We start from the raw sequence: 21,426 nt of genomic DNA on the forward strand, positions 1-21,426 counted from the left end.
GTCTTTTGGTTTAATGGTATAATTTTGAAATTATATTCTCAATTATTCCCAGGGAAACATGTTAAATTTCTGTAAAATGATGATAAATGTCAAATTCTCTAATATAAGAAAATCAACAAATCCTACTAAGATACGTGCACATCAAGACAACATAAATCAGATTTCCATAAGCACATCTTCATATGCCTAATGTTTTCATGAAACCTGGATGAAAAACTAGGAAATTAATGATCAGGACAACTTGCCAGCTAAAGAGATATTTGCACTATGGACCTCAAAAGGCAGGGCTGAGGATAAATTAATCTGAGGCCTTTTAGATTCACAGAAAATGGTGAACTATTATTGACAGGAATTTTCTCCCTATAATAGTAACAAAATGATCACAATAACCAAAAAACGTTAAAATTACATGTTATTGAGAATTATCATGATGGTAAGTAATTTAGAGAAATCGTCTTATTTTTTAGTCCATACTGGAGGGGGAAAAAAAAAGAGCACTGCAGTGGTTAGAGCTAGCAGGGATCCCTAATATAATGCAGAAACTTGTATGAGGGAACAACCTCTGCCTCAAGCCCCATGTGAGCAACCACCCACTGCCTTTTACCAGTTGTTGGGGATTAATGCAGGCAGAGAAGATGCAGCTTTGATTGGCAACTAAACTTTAAATAAACCAAAAATATTTTTCTCTAACTGACCAGCTTCAGTTTTTCGTTACTATTGTTATAATATTCAAAAAATAAGAAATCAGAGTTCAGGCTAATGAGGTAATGAAAAGTAAGCCAGGAATTTTTATCCAGAATGGATAATATTTAAAATCCATACTTACAACAACTGGGATGCGCAGTCCAGACAAGCTCCATGAAGGTTGATATTTAAGACATACTTAATACACATAAAGTATAATCTAAAGGCTAAAGGATAGTTCTAAAGTTTAATAAGTTATTTAAACTTCCAATCATATAGCAATCATAAAAGTAGTTTAGTTTAATACTTTTAGTTAGGTTTTATAGAAATCCATATCAAGTATTTACATTGAAATAAAGTATAATTATTTTATGATCTTCAGAACATATTCAGAATTAGGGTAACTATTAAGACACTTTAAAATATATTTTTAAAAACTATATTGAAAAACAATTTACATTATCATGTTATTAATGTGGAAGTAAGATAATGAAACCCTCAAAAGTCACTGCTTTTCTGTGATCCAAGATTATTTTTCATACTAATGTTTCACTTTGTTCAAATTATCCAGGTGAAATTAAAGTAGGAAAAAATGACTTGTGCTACCTGAATCGGTTCAATAATGATTTAGTCATAAAATTTTAGATTGATTTCCTTTTAATGGAGACAATTTCCATTTTCTTTGTCCCAGAAATGAGGCAGTGAAGGAATACTGATAGCAGGGCATACCACAAACTGAGAAGATGTGCTAAGTTTATTCTGTGTTCCAATTATAGAGCTGAGCTGTCTCCTTGGGGTGCTCCACAATACTTCCTACCCTACTCGTTCTGATACAAGCACTTCTCTGGAACATCATCTTATATATAAATAAGGTTCCCCTCTGCTTTTCATCTATTGGCTTCATTTCTTATATCAAGTTATGTCTAACTTCATTCTGGTCATCATAGACCCAACTATCTTATCTTGTAAGGATGGTATTTAAGAAACAAGGAAATAGATCTGCACTCAGCAGTGATGGAGTAATTACAGCCAGACTAGTCATCGTGATATAGGAAACCATAATACTTCTTGACCTAAAAGAAGAAACTGAGACAAAATTAACATGAATAGAGTTTATTTGAGCCTGGTTTTAGAACTCTAAAGCTATAGACTCAAGTTGTCTTGAGACAATATATGTTCTGAGTACCAGTTACAATTGAATTTTTTTCAGAAAAAAGAAGAAATACAGTAGAACCTCCCAATAAGTTGACCACCCAAAGGACTGTAACAAACTAATTAACATCTGGAGGTGACTAACATAAGAAACTTCCATTGAGTACATGGGGTGCATGTTCAGTCTCTGAAAATTAGGTCAACTCAGAGGGTGATCCACTATGGAGGTTCTATTGCAGTTCCCAAGTTGAAAATAAGCTACTAATTGGCTATCTGTGGTTATTTGTTTCAAAAATTCCAAGAACCTGAAGACAATAGATGAGGGTCACATTGTTCAAATTGTAATAGCATCTTAGATAATTTTCAGGTAGTGTGGAAACTATAAGGAAGAGAGAAAAAAGAAGAGAACGCCTTTAAACAATTACTGGGCATGGGTCTAACTGTATGGTGGTTATGACCGAAGACTGAAGATTCATTCTCATATCTCTCTGGGTCTGATGAATCTTGTATAGCTTACCTTCTTTAGATGGCTCTGAGCTACTTTTCATTCTTGAACTGTACCAAAAAAAAGTAAATCAACTTTATTTTATTTTTGAATATAACAGTATAATTTTATTTTATATTAGAGAGAGAGGAAATGGTGGGAACAAAATGTTGGGAAGGGAGAGAAGAGAGCAGAGAGCAGAAAGTGAGAGAGGGGAAATGGGGCAGAAGGAGAGAAAAGGAATGAGAGAACAGTAAGGCACGGGATCCCAAAGAAAGAAAGGAAGAATGCCAGCTTCCAAATGCTTTTTAGGTATTTGATAACAGCTTTCAAAATTTAAGGTCCTTAAGGAAACACAATTTATAAATCGAGACCGATGATCATATTAGCTCTTCCTGGAGACAACTTCTTGAATACAGTGCAGCAAGCTAGAATCTAATCAGAACATGGCAATGCCACTGTGCTAAAGAAGCAATTATTGGTGATTGGAGCACCTACAGTAACTAGACTCTCTAGGGTCCATAAAGAGGAATTACCCACATGAGAATAGGGAAAGTAATCTAAGCAGAGTTGCCCATGAGACCTTAACCAATAACTTTGCTTCTAGTATGTAGAATAAGTCAACAAAAGCCTTATCTGAGAAGACCACTTAGAATTTTGAGAATAAAACAGAGATAACTGAGTTTAAGCAGTAATTTGAAAGATTTAAGTTCTTGTTCAATTAAAGTGGACAAAATATACATCATCTTTATGTCTCTCCAGTACTGAGACTGAGACACAGACTATACAGTAGTTCCTACTCTAGACCCACCATAACGGAGTGTATCATGCAGTAGGGTCCAAAGTTTTGGTTTCTCTGCATCACATCGGAAGAAGAGTTGTCTTGGGTCACATGTTAAATAAACAAACACTCAAACACTAACGAAACCTGATAAGTAAAAAAACAAATATGTGCAAATTTTCATGATAGCACCACCATAGACAAACAAAAAAATCCTCACATAATCTGCATGAAACCCCTGGGCTACAGATTGGCCACCCTGGAAAGTGAAGGAAGGAGTCACAGGATGTCTTAGAGTGAACCTCATAGGCAAAAGCCAAGAAAAATTACCAAACCAAAAGCATGCTTTGGGGATGAAGAGAACTGGTGTAGCTGGCATGGTCGGAGAAGGAAGACAGTAGCAAAAGATGAGAATGTATCATGTTCTGGAAGATGGTGAGAATTTGCCTTTTTTTCAAAGGGTGAAAAAGAGTCCCTGAAAGGTTTTGTATAGTGAAGTGACATAGTATATGTCTTATCTTAAAAATATCACTGCCACAATGAGGATAGAACACAGAGAAATAGAGCAAGGGCATTCCAAATTTGGGGGAATGGATGCAAAATAATCCAAATCTGAGTAAGTTTCAAGGAGGACCAAGCAGAATTATAGATGGATTTGATGTAGAGAAGAACAGAATGAGAGAAAACGGAGACATCTCAAAATTTTGTCCTTAGTGATCACTAAGTGCATTTGCTACTTCCTGGGAAGTCTGTGGGATATAGACTTTGGGTGATTTTTCAGTTAGCATACAGAAGAACACAGATGGTATACTCAAGTTGGGTAATTTGAAGGGAGTTTAATAAAGGAATGAGATTATTTACAAAGGTTGAGGAAAACCAAGAAACGTTTATACAGTACTCTGGGGGCCGATAACTCTGATGAGGGGTTGATGAGCATTACAACCCCTAAGTCTGAAGAGACTATGGAAAGGAGCAGTTACCACAAAGTACAGGGAAAATCTCCATAAATAGGACTGTCTGAAGAAAGCTATGTTTTTCAATAAGGTGATGCAGCCAGCACATGCTGATCTTAGTGGGAGGGCTCTGGAGCATACCTGGCTAAATGTCCCAATCTTCATCTTGTATTCTCTAGCTTTAATTTTGGTGCTTGTCATTGTGCAAATTTAACTAGAAGTAAGAAACCAAAGAAGATTCTTGACTATCAGGTTTTCCTAATTATTTTCATATGAAAAACGTAATTGTCTGTGTTTGTCTAAGAAGATTGTAGGCGCAAGAAATTGTGACAAAATAGTTGCTATACAATTTCAAAACCATATTATTTATTACAAAAAAAGTGGTGAAACATTCAGTATAATCTGATATACAGTAAATTCATATTATACAAAACATATATAACATACATAATAATGTATCAGAAAGAACAATTTGAATAAATATGTAAATGTTACCAACTTTAGATTGAGTATGTAGATGTCTATTGTTTAAGTCTTATATTCCACTTATACATCAAGTGTATTCTTTTTTTTTTTTTAATTTTTGTAGAGACAGAGTATAACTTTATCATCCTCAGCAGAGTGTTGTGGCGTCACACAGCTCACAGCAACCTCCAACTCCTGGGCTTAGGTAATTCTCTTGCCTCAGCCTCCTGAGTAGCTGGGACTAAAGGTGCCCGCCACAATGGCCTGCTATTTTTTTGTTGTTGTTGCAGTTTGGCAGAGGGTGGATTTGAACCCTCCACCCTCATTATATGGGGCCAGCACCCTACATCAAGTGTATTGTTTGGTATTCATGAAACAAGTTATTAAAACGGAATAAAAATTTGTAAAAATTGGCCAATAAATTTTCTCTACTCAGGAAATGGACTTTTTCTTAGTTTAATTGTTCACATAAATGGTATTAAAATGAAAACCTATTTGATAGGTTTCATTTCTTTGACACTGCCACTTTTGTAAAACATTGTAATGTAATTAAAGAAAAAGATTCATTACTTAAAAAAGTGTTATACTGTACAGTGATTTTTATTGCTCATAATAGTTTGTCCATTGGAATTCACAGTTAATTATGATTATAGCTAAAAATATTATTTTAAAGAATTTAAAGAACATTTAAATTTTTATTAATTTTACATTTTCTATAATTAAAAATGATCATTTTCATATATGTAAACACATAGATGACAACTTATTTCTTGAACACACAAAAAAAAAACTGGGAAAAATTGTGGCGTATTTTTTAAGATGGTTTTCCCCCCTTAAAAATTGCACTATACAGACATTTCATTTTTTATTTTAATGAGAAAAATGTGAGAATTAATCATGTCACCACAAACATAGCTTTTTAAAAAAGAGAGCATAGAGCTCTGTCAATATTATATTGTCTACAACTTCAAAAAATCCTTTTTATCTATGCAAGCACATAGTTGTAAATTACAAGGTTGTGGGCAATATTTAAAATTCATTGTATTGCAAACAAAAGAAAAGGCTTCCATTTATGTAATTATTAATATCTAGTTAGAAAATTAAAAGTAACTCCGCATTTTGACAATTTTCTATTCAAGTCACTGAGGAAGATATAGCAGGTTCATTAAAGGAATTAATCTCTCAGAAAGTAATATATTCAATGTAATCTTAAAGTGGCTTTAAACGGCCCAGTGATATTTGCCAGTCATTTTATTTACTTTTCTTAAGCCTCATCATTTCACGATAAGGCTTAATTCATACTTTTTATCAATGTCCCTACAATTCTACTCCAAGCCTTTTAGGTTAGCAAAAGACATTAGTTCCTGGCTTACTTTTGTTTGCTCAATTTCCCTTTTCTTTAGCTGATTATTTTTCTGATACCTTTCATCCACCTCATCATTTTCTAAAATATTACTTCTCCCATTCTTGTTGTCTCCTAAGCTTTCCTAGACTAATCTTTTTACCACTTTTTGTATCACTTTTTCTATCAACTTACTCAGGAGATTATTAAATGAATCTTTTCCTGATGAATATTACTTTCTCTTTTAATATTAGCCTATTTATTCTAGACTAAACTTAAGGCCCTCATTTCTATAGAATCCCTGTGTACAAAGTGCTTCCACAGCCACATTTCTCATTTTGTCCTTAAATACTTATATACTATTTTTGTTCATATCCCCTTACTAAAGTTCCTATCGCAGAGCATGAGCTTCTGCTAAGTATATGAAGTAAAGAAAAAATGGAAGATATGTGGGTAATAAAATGGAAAATCATAGGAGAGAAAAGTATCTGAATATGTTTTATGATGAACATATTATGAAAATGTGAACTCGGAAACTAACATGTAGGATTTCTTAGTTGGGCAAAATTGTGAAAATTATAAAACTAAATTAAACTATACTTTCTATTTCTAAAAGAAGTAGTTAATTGTCCTAGTTAAATAAATCTCTTAGTTAAATAAAACAATGTATATTACGACCTTATCACAGTGCCAAAATTTAAAAGGCATTATCTAATACTAGTTGGTCATATGTGTGTGTGTGAGTCATACACACCGATTTGTGTATGTAACTTTAATACAATTTTTTGCCATTGCCTAAAAGTGAATTGTTTTAAATTTTAAAAAACTGCTTATTCACTGTCTTTAAAATAAATAATAAAAATGTGTGTATCTATTGTTGCTTATATTAAACTCATATTTCTATGTAAAGAAAAAATAGTATTTATTTTTATTAGAAAATGATAATATTTCTTTATCCATATAATAAACAAACTCAAATACTGCCATATTTTGTGATTTCCATGAATAGTAAATGTTTAAATATATGGTAAAAGTTTAAATATGATTTAATAGTTTTTTTCACAGTCAAATAATATTTTATTTAAAAAAAATAATATTGCTGTTTGTATTCTACTTCCTTTTTATTAAATTTCAGGTTAATGTAAGGGTACAATCAAGCAGGTCACAATATTTGAATTTGTTAGGTAAGGTCTTTGTTATAGTTGTGTTCTGCACCCAAAAAATCTGTCATACAGCCCCACCCTGTGCCCACTAAATGGAAGGACACCAATTCTCCTTCCCTCCCTATCCCTTCAAACTTGAATCGAATTCAGTTTTTCTCCTATGTGGATGTGAATTAGATTATCTACTGGCTTCATACTAGTATTGAGTATATTAGATACTTACTTTTCCATTCTTGTGATACTTTACTAAGAAGAATGTGTTTCAACTCCATCCAGGTTAATATAAAAGATGTAAAGTCACCACCTTTGTTATGGTTGAATGTTATTCCATGGTATATCTATATCTATCTATCTATCTATCTATCTATCATCTATCTATCTATCTTTCCAATGGTATTCCATGTTGTGTGTGTGTGTGTGTATATATACACACACATATTTACCAATGGTATTCCATGATATATATATATGGTATTCCATGGTGTATCTTGTTAATCCATTATTCTTCAGTTGGTGGGCATTTAGGTTGTTTTCACATCTTGACACCTGTAAATTGAGCTGTGATGAATAGTTTAGTGCAATTGTGTTTCTGATAAAATGGATTTTTTTCTTCTGGGTACATGCCTAAGTAGTGGATTGCGGAGTCATATGGGAAGTCTAATTTAAGTTCTTTGAGGATTCTCCATACTTCCTTCCAAAAAGGTTGTATTAGTTTGCAAGCCCACCAACAGTGTCAAAGTGTTCCCAGCTCTCTACATTCACATCAGCATGTGCAACTTTGGAACTTTGTGATATGGGCTAGTCTCGGGATGGTTTCAATTTGCATTTCTCTGATGACTGGGGATGATGAGCATTTTTCCATGTTAGCTATTCCTATGACTTCCTCAGGGATGGTTCTGTTCATGTCTCTTACCCAGTGATAGATGGGATTGTTTCTCTTTTCTGTTTATTAATTTGAATTCCCTATAAATCCTAGTTATCAAGCCTTTGTTTGACTCAAAATCTGCAAATACATTTTCCTATTCAGAAGGTTGTCTAATTTCTGAGACTGTTGTTTCCTCAGCTGTGCAGAAGCTTTTCCATTTAATTAAGTCCCATTTGTCTATATTTGCTGTTGTTGAGAATGCCACTAAAATGTTCTTTATAAAATTTTTCCCCATGCCAACATCCTCAAGAGTTTTTTTCCCACACTTTCTTCTAGGATTTTTAACATTTCATTTCTGAGATTTGAATCTTTTATCTATTTTGAATCAATTTTTGCAAGTGGTGAAAGATGCAAGTCCAATTTCAGTCTTTCACATGTGATTATCCAGTTCTCCCAGCACCATTTATTGAATAGAGGTTCTTATATCCAGTACATGCTTTGTTTGGTTTATGAAGTATCAGATGACTATAAAAGACTGGTTTTATCTTATGCTTTTCTGTTCAATTCCATTTGTCCATGTCTCATTTTTTGTGACAATGCCATCTTGTTTTGATCACTATGGACCTGTAATACAACCTAAAGTCTAGGGGAGTGGTGCTTCTGGCTTTGTTTTTATTACTAAACTTGCCTTGGCTCTACAGGGTTTTTTGTGGTTTCATACAAAACAAAGAATTATATTTTCCAGTTCTTGAAAGTGTGATGTTGGTTTTTCAGTGGGGATTGCTTTGAATTTTTAGATTGCGTTGGGTAGTATGGACATTTTAACAATATTTGTCCTTCCCAGCCAAGAGCATGGTATGTTCTTCCATTTGTTAATATCCTCTGCTATTTCATTTCTTAGGGTTTCATAATTTTCTTTGTAGAGATTCTTCATCCCCTTTTTTGGATATATTCCTAGTTATTTCATTTTCTTTGAAGCTACTGTATGGGGAATTATGTCCTTGATTTGCTTCTCAACTTGGCTATTATTGGAGTATGCAGAGACTATTGATTTGTGGACATTGATTTTATATCCTGACACATTACTGTATTTCTTGAGCACATATAAGAGTTTTGTGATTGAGTTCCTGTATTTTCTAAATATAAGATCATATGATCAGCAAAGAGTAAGAGTTTGACCCCCTGTGCCCTCACTTGGATGCCCTTTCTATCCTAAACTTGTATGACTGCATTAGCTAGAAATTCCAGCATGATGTTGAACATTAGTGGTCATAGAGGACATCCTCTTCAGTTTACTCTTCTACATGAAAAGCTTTTAGTTTGATTCTATTCAGTATGATATTATTTGTGCATTTGTTGTAGATGGCTTAAATAATTTTAAGAAATGTGTCATCTATGACTATATTCTTAAGAGTTATTATTAAAAACGATACTGAATTTTATCAAATGCTTCTTATACATCTGTTGAGAGGATCATATGCTCTTTGTTTTTGCTTTTATTCATGTAGTAAATTACATTTATGGATTTGTGTATGTTTAACCAGCCTTATATCCCTGGGATGAAGCCTACTTGATCATAATATATAATTTTTTAATGTGTATCTGTAATCTATTGTCTAAGATTTTATTGGTATTTTTGCATCAGTGTCCATTAGTGAAATTGGTTTGTAGTTCTCCCTTTTAGTTGGGTCCTATCTAGGTTGTTGTTTGCATCACAGAATGTGCTGGGGTGAAGTCATTCTCAATGCTTTGGAGTAGTTTCTGCAGTATAGGTACAAACTCATCTTTGAAGGTTTTATAGATTTCTGGTGAGAAGCCATGTGGTCCAGGGCTTTTATTTTGTGGAATTTTTTTTATTTTAATTTTTTATTTCTTTGATCTTAGTGCTTGATCTTGGTCTGTTCAAGAGATCTATTTCTTTCTTTCTTTTTTTTTTTTTAAGTCTAGGGAGATGGTATAATTTTGGATGTTGGTCCATTTCCTCTGCATTGTCTACTCTGGGGTATGGGCGAAAGCTAGAGAACATTTGGATTCTCCCCTGAAATCTCAAGCAGGTTATGGCCCCATGTTCTAGCTCCTGCTTTGCAATGCATGCCTGTTCTGGGCATCTAATGTGATACATTTCCCCCTTAGGAATGCTATTACTGTATCCCACAGGTTTTGGTAACTTGTAGCTTCATTGTTGTTCCATTCAAGGAATTTAACAATGTCTTCCTTTATCTCTTCCTTGACACAGCTATCATTCAGCATAAGGTTGTTTAATTTCCATGCTTTTGTGTGGGGATCAACGTTTTTGTTGGAGTGGGTTCCACCTTTATTGCCTTGTGGTCTGAGAAGATACAAGATATAATTTCAGTTTTTAAATTTTTTTTGAGGTTTGATAACTAACTAACCTAGGATATGATTGATTTTGGAGTATTTTCCATGGGCTGATGAGAACATATATTCCTTAGCTTTGGGGTGGTGTGTTCTGTATATGTCTATTAAGCCCCTTTGTTCTAAGATTGCATTTAAGTCCCTTATATCTTTCTTTACTTTCTGTTTATATTATCTGTACAGTTCAAACAGAGGGGTGTTAAAGTTCCCAGATATTATGGTGTTATATGATATCATATTGCTTAGACTAATCAAGGTCTGTTTAATAAATCTGAAAGCATTTGAGTCAGGTTCATAAACATTTAGGATTGAAATGTTCTCTTGATGTATTATTCCCTTGACCAGTATGAAAAGACCATCTTTGTCTTTCTTAACTTTAGTTTCTCTAAATCCACTTGTATCTGAAAGTAAGATTGTGACCCCCTCCTTTTTTCCCAGTTTTCATTTGCCTGAAATATTGTGTTCCAACCCTTTATCCAAGTCTTGTTTTGTCTTTCAAGGTAAGGAGTGTGTCCTGTAGACATTTGTACAGATGTCTTGTGCTTTTTCATCCAATCTGCCAGCCTGTGTCTCTTCAGTGGAGAAGTTAATTCATTAACATTTATTTAGAGAATTGATAAGCATATTGGAGTTTAGACATCATATTTGGTGATAGTCCTTTGCCTAGTTTTATCCTTTGTGCCATTGTGGAAGCTAGATTTTGTCCATTACTTTGTGGGAGTTTATGTTGTGATAGTCCATTTTGATGGTCATGATGGAGAATAAGTCCAAGCATTTCCTATAGAGCTGGTCTTCTTATAGTGAATTTCCTCAATGTTTGCCTATCAGTAAAAGATTTGATTGTTCCATTAATTTTGAAGCTTAGTTTAGCAGGATACAGAACACTGAGGTGAAAATTTTTAAGAAGGTGAAAGGTAGATGACCATTCTCTTCTAGCTTTGAATGGTTCAGTGGAGAAGTCTGTTGTCACCCTGATGGATCCACCCCTTTAGGGCAATTGGTGTTTTCTCTTGGCTGCTTGTAGAATTTTCTCTTTTGTCATACTTTTGGACAGGGTCATTTCAATGTGTCTTATAGATGCTCTATTTATGTTGACATGACCTGGGATTTGATATTTCTCTAAAAGGAATGTTCTGGAATCTCTAGTGAAATTTCGGAAATATTCATTGATGATAGCCTCCAGTAGAGCTTCCATTCATTTGGGGTGTTCCTCTTCCTCTTCATGGATACCTATAATTCATATGTTTGAATGCTTCATGAAATTCCATAATTCTCTGATTGAATGCTCTGTTTTCTGTCTCATCTTTTCTGCCTCTTTAACTGCCTGGGTTAGCTCAAGAGCTTTATTCTCTAGCTCTGATATTCATGATTCTCCATTGTCTAATGTGCTATTAATACTTTTTATTGTATTTAAGTTCCTTTACTAACTCCTTCAATTCCTTAAGCTCTGCCATATCCTTTCCACATTCTTTATATCTTTCATCCATTTCTTGGTTCCAATTTCTTGTCACTTTCTTTGATTGCCTTTGCCATCCAAATTTTAAATTTCATTTCTTTCATTTCCATTAACTCTTCGCAGGTGAAATCCTCTGGGGTATCTGTGTCAATGCCCTTTGTGAGGGCTGCTGTGTTTTGTTTTTATGTGTGGTCGTATTTTTCTGGTGGTTAGTACTCTTGTGTGTTTTCTTCTTATTTCCTTCCACCCCTAATTCTTCATTCTCATTTCCTTTTTTGCTTTAAATTAGGTGTTGAAGCAACGTTTTGGTATAAGGCCAAAAGGAAGGGAAGGGTAAAGAACCACAAGAGAGAAGGAAAAGAAACTGTTAAAGAGAATAAAAAGAAGGAGGTGGAAAAGAAAAGAATTGAAGAGAATGAGAGAGGACAGAAAGAGAGACAGGAGTAATGTTGGTGATTGACAGTATGCTATCCCCATGACTGCAAATCTTGGCCTTTGGTGGGCCGGGCTGGGTGAGTCCTACATATCTAGGAGCTTTTTACCAGTCTAGCCAAAGAAGACCCCACCTCCACCAAATATAGGAAGAACAATCATCAGTATGATGCAGTTGGGACCTGCCAATACACTATTTCCAAAAGCCAAAGTTAGAAGGATACCCTACACCCTGGCCAGACCAATGCCATAATTCCCCAGCACTTAGAGAAATGAAAAACAAATAAAAATAAACATATAAAAAGAATATTAAAAATGAAGTTATATAAGATGAAGGGAAAAATATGATATCTCAGCTCTTATATGAGTTTATGTGGAAAAGATGAAAAAAGTGAAAAAAATCTCTACCAAAGACAGAAAAAGGGGGAGAAGTAAAAAAGGAAGAAACATAAAATGCACTGAAAGACCATAACAAAAATGGAGGATACTTTGCTATTGATGAAAGTAAAAATGAAAAAATAAAAATACAAGCAAACAAAAAAGAGAACCAAAACAACAACAACCACACAACAAAAAAAGAGAAAACAAAACAACAGCAACAACAACAAAAATAAGAAAAGAATTGGTAAAGGAGCAAAAAAATGAAAGAAACGTGTGTGTGTGTGTGTGTGTGTGTGTGTGTGTAAGCATATATATTGCAATATATTGCCTGCACATCAGGTTGTGCTGTGATTTTAGGAGATAGAGAACACACTTGCTGGTTTGATATAAAATGCAGGCTGCAAGCCACTATTTAGTTGCAGAGGTGATTCACTTTTATCTTCTGGACTTGTTTGCCCCCAGTCAGGGCCTGGTCACTTTGTCAGCACTCAGTCATTTTGGGATTTTGATCCTAAAGCCCTCACCAGCTTCCTTAGGAAGCATATCAAGCAGTACCCCCTGTCAACAAAGTTGTGTTCCAGAGGTACAGAGTCCTTTCCACTCATCCCAAGGATAGTTGCCAGAGCTCAGCAGCATGCCAGAACCATCATGCTCTAATACCCTGTCTACTGTGCCTCCCCCATGGCCTTCTTAAAATGGTGGTGCCCAGTTAGTACCCTAGCTGATAGGAGATCCACCCCACCTGGTATTCAGTCCTGGCTGCTGGATACTGTACAAATCCACTTGTCCATTTAAGCCTTCCAAGGCAACTCCAGTGAACTGTTTAGCCCAATCTCAAAACTGCAGGACAGCCCTTTCCTGTATCCAGTCTTCCACATGTGGGCTGGCTGGCCAACCCCTGCTCTTTCCCAGATATTATATTTTTCCCTTTATCTTATATAACTTCATTTTTAATATTCTTTTTATATGTTTATTTTTTATTTCTCTAAGTGCTGGGGAATTATAGCATTGGTCTGGCCAGGGTGTAGGGTGTCCTTCTAACTTTGGCTTTTGGAAATAGTGTATTCATAAGGTCCCAACTGCATCATACTGATGATTGTTCTTTCTATATTTGGTGGAGGTGGGGTCTTCTTTTGGCTAGACTGGTAAAAAGCTCCTAGATATGTAGGACTCACCCAGCCCGGCCCACCAAAGGCCAAGATTTGCAGTCATGGGGATAGCATACTGTGCTAATTTTCCTCAGATCAAGACTGCTTCTCTGATTCCTAGAGGCTCCCACTCTTCACTGTGGCCTCAGAGTGTTGTGTCAAGTTAGGTTCCCCCAGTCAGAGACAGCTGGAGGTCTCTTTTTCCTGGGTCTTTGTGAGTGGCTAGTAAGGAGCCATTTCTATAGAGTCCACCATCTTGCTCTGCCCCCTCCATTTAATATTAATATTATATATTATTTTTATTTTGCAATGATCATTAATGAAATAAATTCCTGTCAAAAAGATAAATAAATGATAATGTATACTTAACTAAATATATGTAAATCAATTTTCTAACTTTTCAAATATGGATGACAAGTCTTTACCTGTTCATCATTAAGGAAAATATGTTGACATAACTAGAATTTTATCCTGATAAGGTAATAACAGGAAAGATAGTTCCTTATATGGGTCAGTGGACTATTAATTGCAGTCAAATATGGCCATAGTCACAATATGACATTTTTCACACAAGACTCAGAATATGCAATGTCAATGAGTCCATTTTCACTACCCATGATATATTTTACAAGTTCCTATTATATGCATTAAATTCCATAAATACATTATAATTTAGAAATCTAACTTCTAATATGACAATGTAGAAAAGGAATATGTAAATCCAATTCTATGAATCAATATGAAAATTTATTTAATCTGAGACAACCCTAGTATGGCATGATTTACGTCTTGGCACCATGCCTTTTAGCAATTATTTATAAGAATTAACTCTCCTAGTGGAAACAAGGAAATCAAGAGTTGATGTCAAATCATTCAGTGATGCTTTACTATTTGGGGGATCATGAAACTGTCTCTGTCATAAAAGCTATCTATAATCTTTCAATAAAATTTCAGTATGTCCAAGGAAAGACAATTGTCTCTAAACCCTAAACCTACATAAGCAGGGATAGAAAGGGAGCCACAGAATCCATGTACTGGTATTTCTCCATCCATACTCACAACAGATGAACACACAAACACATACACACATGTTCATACCCCACAATAGCAATATGATCTCCCTTGAAGATTTCCAGAATTAAATGCATTCTTCCTTTCTGCTTCCATCTCTGGTCCTATCAGTGAGCATGAAACACAAGTTTCTGTTTATTAGAAACCTTGCTCATATGTCTTTGGTAAAATATTCACTTTCTCTTTCTTTCAAGAAGTGTCTAAACCTTTTTCCCTGAAAACAAGTTATAAGACAACTTCCTGCCCTTGAGGAAGTTTACAGGATGTTTTTTTCTTTTTGCATTGTTAACATTCAGGGTGACTATTCTAAGTAGCAAAAGTCTTTCAAAAAGCCTTTGAGGATTGGCTGTTTAATTGTTATTTCATTGATCTCACAGGCAGTGCACCCAACTGAATTCTTTCTGACAAAAAGAATTCTTTTTTACTAAAATAGGTCTCTTAAGCCAAAAATAAGTCTTCATAATTGTTTTCATCTAAGATCTCTTCATTTTGATGACTTAATGTTTCTCCTTTAACAGAGAAATACGGTTATTTCTTTAGGGAAGATTAGGGTGGAGGCTTTTACTCTGGGAAGAAGTAAGAAAAATAAAGCTATTATTTATTTATTTTTTTTTACATTACAATTTTGAATTTGATTTTGTACTACAACAGAAACTAATCAATCTTCAGGGGAAACAGTGAGTGTGAAGCATCTATGATAGCATAAACATTTTAATGTGATACAGTTTTATAAAAGCACTTGTTTTAAGAGAACATAAAGACTGATTAACTAAAAATGCTACCAACATATTTTACCTTCAAAAATTTTTACATGGGCTACAATTTAAGTATTATATATGTTTAATAAGCAAATTTTACAAATTACCAGAAAAGATATTCTAGAATATACCTACAACAGGCATCAAACTATGGCCCAGAGGCCACATGCAGCCCGCCTAGGACATTTATCTGGCCTGCCGGGTGTTTTTGCGGCCACTGTCTGTCCCGCTTAGCAGTCAACTTTTCCTGGGGCCCACAGTTCGGCCCTCCAATGGTCTGAGGGACAGTGTCTGGCCCCCTGTTTAAAAAGTTTGAAGACCCCTGATACAATCTCTAATGAAGGCTGTCAGACGTAGTTTTAAAATTATTTTAGACTACAAAATAGAAAACGTTGAATTTTCTCTATATATACACTATATAAAATACATAAAATAGATGTTTTAATTATGGAATTACTTATTTGGACTAACTCTAATCTTTTAAATATAGGGCATGTGAACCCTTGAAGGCCACAAGGACCCAGAATAAAGTCAGTGCAAAGACATACAAAAATGGCATGGTGCCCACACACTCCCGTGACCCCACTTCCGTGTGGACAATGGTGCTCTGCCCTGGAAATTCACACAGAGAGAGAAGATATGGCTTTGGTAGAGATCTGAACCCTAAGTAAAAACAAAATATCTACCTCTTACTGATAAGCTAAGTTTTTGTTTTCCAAAATTTTCAAATTTGGGGGTCACTAAAGTTCAAATTTCACTAAGGTTCACATTTTTAAAACTGTGGTGTTCTAGTGTTTTGACACTATGGTGATAATGCAGCCACTGAAATACTTTACATACCTGGAATGTAGCATTAACATTTTCAGCTATAATGATTTTTAAAAGTTATTTTGTTGAAGCAATCTATGTGTGTAATTATGAAGCCAATGTTTATCCTGAATTATTATTAGTTTTTTTAAATAGTCATTTTCCTACTCTATTACAGGTATGGTGCATTTTAGACACTATGCTTGCTGAAAATGAGAATCAGGCACCTGAAGATTACTACTACTTAAATGATTTTAGATCAAATGGTTAACATTAATCTGAACCTTAGATTCCTCATCTCTACCACACAATGACAACAATTGTAACATACATGTGCGAGCATGTGGGTATGTACCCTGTATGTATATGTATACAATTAGGTTACGGTGTTTGCATTTGTAGGTAAATTTCATGTTGCAGTTGAGCCCTTCACCCAGGAGGTGTCTTGTGCTCCCACACTGTTTAAACACCTTGGTTTTATTGTATCCTTTCTAATGTCTTAAGTTCAGCAGAAAGTCTCCTTTCTATTTGTTAGAAATAGTATAATAGATTTATACTATTGCTGTAACAAATTGCCACAAATTCAGTGGCTTAAAACAACACAACACAAATTTATTATTTTACATTTCTGAAGGTCAGAAATGCCCAAAGGGTCTCATTGGACTAAAATCTAAGTGTCCCCAAGGTTGTATTCCTTTCTGGAGATTGTAGGAGTGACTTCCTTTCCTTGCCTTTTTCAATTTCTAGAAGGTGCCCATATTCTTTGGTTCATTAAATAGTTCTTTCATCTTCAAAGGCAATGATAACAGGTCAACTTCTATTCACCTTGCATCACCCTAACTTCCTCTTTTGTTCTTTGTTTCATATTTAATGACCTTTGTGATTAAATTTAGCTCATTTGGATAATTCAGGGCAATCTCCCTATTTTAAGGTTAATTGGCTAGCAACCTTAATTCTGCTACCTTAATACTCTTTTGTCATGTAAAGTAATATATTCACAGGTTCCAGGGATTAGAATATAGATATCTCTGGAAAACCATTTTTCTGTCTACTATAAAGAACATTCCTATGAAAGGAGTTGTGTATATGTTAAAAACTATATGAACAGATTAAAAAAAATAATGAAAGATATCAGGCAGATTACATCATAAAATATTTGTTTAATCTGTAATAAGAAATTTAACCAACTCCAAATATCTTACCTTATTCATTGAGGAAAACATTTTGAGTACATGCACTTTAATTTTTATTTTGAAGATTTTTAAGAATTGTTACAAGGAATTGAAAAGGTAATATATCACTTTGTATTGCAATCTAAGTAACAGACACAGGATTTGTAGAAAAGATGGGATTTCAGGAATTATGAGCCTACAGATAATTTCTTTTCTTTAATAATAATGATAGTTGACAGAGGGATCAAGAGGGATAAGGTATATTTTCTAAATGGGCAAACAATGAAATGCTGTTTTAGGATACAAAAATTTGAAATCTATTTAAATAAACAAGATGAATGATGATGTAACTAACAATCAAACCCATTTTCTATCACATACAGAAAGCATGATGCATAATACAGAAGAAAACATCAGATTGAAACTATGAAGTACTTTGGGGTATTAAGCATGACAATCTCAATATAACAATGAAAAATAAAACCTACCTTATAAGACAGGATCACTGAATCATGTAAAATTTATTAATGTTTTAACAATCATCTTAAATATTTCAAAATCACACTTCATTATTAACCTTTCCCTTTTTTTAGCTCTTATCTAGACTGTATAAGAAATACACCTTTGCCTCTTTTATTTCTGTTTGTGAGTTATTTTTATAACTATTAAAAATTATACTCATTTCAAAGAGATGTAAAAAAGTGAATTTGAAGCAAAATAAATATGATAATTGGTGGTATCAATGTCTAAAGTACTTGAATGATGATTAATATTCTTCACAAATTGCCCCCCTCTTTCAAAAATATTTTTCATCTCTAGTGCTCACGCCTATTATCCCAGCAATTTGGGAACATGAAGTGAGAGAATCATTTGAAGCCAGGAATTTCAGACCAGCCTGGGCAACATAGCGAGATCACCCCCCCTCAGTTCTATAAAAATTAAACTAAAATTATCTGGACACAGTGGCAGGGGTCTATAGTCCTAGCTACTCAGGCAGGAGGATGCTTTGCGCCCCAGGAGTCTGAGGCTGCAGTGAGCTATGTTTCTGCCCCTATACTTCAGCCTGTATGATAGAACAAGACCTTGCTTTGAAAAAATAGATGAATAAATTCAAAAAATTATTAAAATGCAATGCTTTTATCAAGAAGTGGCAATAAATTAAAAACAAAATGATGTAAATACTTTGTTGCTTTGACATTTCCAAAATATTATGACATTATCATTGATATGGGTAGGGCTTATATTTAACAAATGCATAGAAATCCTGCTAGGGCTTATTTTTTAGGTAGGTCTTATTTTTGGGAAAACAGGGTATTAATGTCTTATGACCCTAGTAAGATTCAAATGTACTTGTGCAATTGTCTTACCTACATGGCATTTTTAACTTTTAGCACTCTGAACATTTTAAGCAAAGCATTCTTAGCATTGTTTCATTATAATGTTCTTTAGATTGAAAAGAATGACTATATTAGTAAATATTGAAAAATAACATCTTTGTTACTTGGGAAATATTGTGGTTTTGTGTGATATGTTGGGGGCTTATTTATGTTTTAAACATCTTAATATTTATATTTAGTACTTTTCAGGTAACTATACCTTATTGCTATTTCACAATTAAAATATTTCTTTATTTTTTTAAACATAAAATACAGCAGATTACGTGAACGATATTTGGAGGAAAAAATTGGAATTCTAATGAGATCAATTGCTTAGATGTTACAATGAAATGGAAGTCATGAGATGATGTTACGTGAGTTTCAGGTTCAGTCTTTGCGAAGGTTTTCACTAGAGGGCTTCTCCCTCTCCCAGAACTCCAGGGTCGACATCCAGGTTAAATCGACTGACCTCCTCATCTCAGTTTCCTCTAGGCTATTTTATTTTCTGCACTGTTCTATTTAACCTCTAATGTATTTTTCAGAAACTATTTAACCTTCTTCAATAAATGCACAAGCCTTTAGGGATGTTAAGAGTTTGTTAGTATTTGTTTTTATTGATTGCAGTTTTCTTCCTGAAAACAGAGAAAAAAGGAAAAAAAAAACAAATTTGTGCGAGCGTTCTTTAGACAGTATATTAAGTAGCCAGTAAAGGTTAATTTTTACTGTTTTCCTTACTAAGCAAATCGTTTTAAACTAAACAGCTAATGACAACTGTTGATAAACATTGAAGCCGTTTTACCAACTAAGGAGAAGAAACCAGAACATTAGGCTAATACTAAAGAAAAAGTGGAAAGCACAATAGAATTTATAGTTGTAACTATAAATAGAAGAGATGGGATGAATAGATGAAATCACAGAGTAAGTTACTAAATAGAAGAAATAAATGAATAGCTTTTCTTTGACGTACCAATTCTACAAATACTACTATCATCAATCTATCACACCACCGTATAGAAGAAAGTATTCTTACAATTTTCAAATTAATCTTTACAGAGTTAGAATAGTCTATCAGTTTGAAGGCAGTTTAAAGAGACGTAGCACTGGGTCTAAACTATATATTCCATTTATATATCAATATTCTATTAGGAAAGAAAACAAAATCCCATCTTCTATTTGCTACGAAATAGTCAAATGAAGATTGGAATGCATTCTAAAAGAAAAATTTTATGAAAGAAAACTTACACATGTAAAGAAATTATCACAGAAAAATGTAAATTTTCCCTTGTTATACAATCCACAGAACTACTGAAACTCCTGATGAAATTTAACATGCAGACTGTGATCAACTACAAGATCTTCAAGGTATTTCTCATTGATTAGTGTTCCTGACATATAGCAAGCTTTAAATAAACATGTGCTACATAAGTTTATTTTATAAGTATTGTTGCCATAACAGCAAAAACAATGACTTAAAATAATAGAATACACTTAGTCTGGGGGGCTTTTGATTACATTTTAGTTCTCTGAAAGAAGATAAAATAGATTTTAAAAACCAACTATATTAGAAAATTATTATTTAATATTAAAATTATTATCTATAATTAAAATTCATGTGTTAGGTTATAAAAATCCTTTGATATCTAGCTAATCTATCTGTAATTTCTAAGAGATTGAATAAGTGTGTGTGTGTGTGTGTATGTATGTACACTCTCAGATACATGTATGCTGAAGCACCGGTTGTTGGCTTTATTTAATTGAACTCTGGTTAGCTGATTCTAGGAAAGTCCCAGGTCAATGCAAGTACAGTATCCTTTTGAACTTGATAGATTCCTCTGAAAATTACCCTGGCCATGATCCTCTATTCTTCTAGGCAGCCAGTAAAACACTAAGTTCCAGGTGGAAACTTAACCAGGGAAAAACACTGCAGCTATCACAGCCAGGAGGTTTATTATTTAGTGCTCAGTATATAAAATTCGTTAATATATATATATGTGTGTGTGTGTATTCACAAACACAGTGCACTCATGCAACACATATACACACATACCTATTTGGAGTGTCTAATGATAAATTGGTGATAAATAAATAGAAAACTAAACAAATGGGACAAAATAGTATTTTTTTTTTTGCTTACTTTGTAAAGCAAAGAATCATTATAAATACTACGTGTCAATATATTGGGAGAGGATAAAAACCCAGATCTTATTTTTTTTTTTTCATTTTTCCATATGTTGATATTGGGAAATCACTAGGTAATGCTTTTACTCAAAAAGTTAAAATAAGCAATATAACTAATGTTTAAATATGTAGAGACAAATACAGGTATAACTTAATGTTAGTGGAAATTATCACTTCTAAGAGTAGGCACAAAAAGACTTCCACTTTCTGGTAGCAATGTTTGTGGATTATTTTTATTCTTAATCTATCAATTTTAAATTGAATGAATTAGTAACTTAATCATATCAATTAAGCAAAGTAGGAAACATAGGATTTCTCAAATCAGTTCTCATATTTATCAGAATAGGCAGATTATGTCCCAAACATTATCCTCCCGCCAAAA

This window comes from Otolemur garnettii, unplaced genomic scaffold, assembly GCF_000181295.1.
Source record: "Otolemur garnettii isolate 467f Iridium unplaced genomic scaffold, OtoGar3 scaffold00040, whole genome shotgun sequence".
Lineage (NCBI taxonomy): Eukaryota > Metazoa > Chordata > Mammalia > Primates > Galagidae > Otolemur > Otolemur garnettii.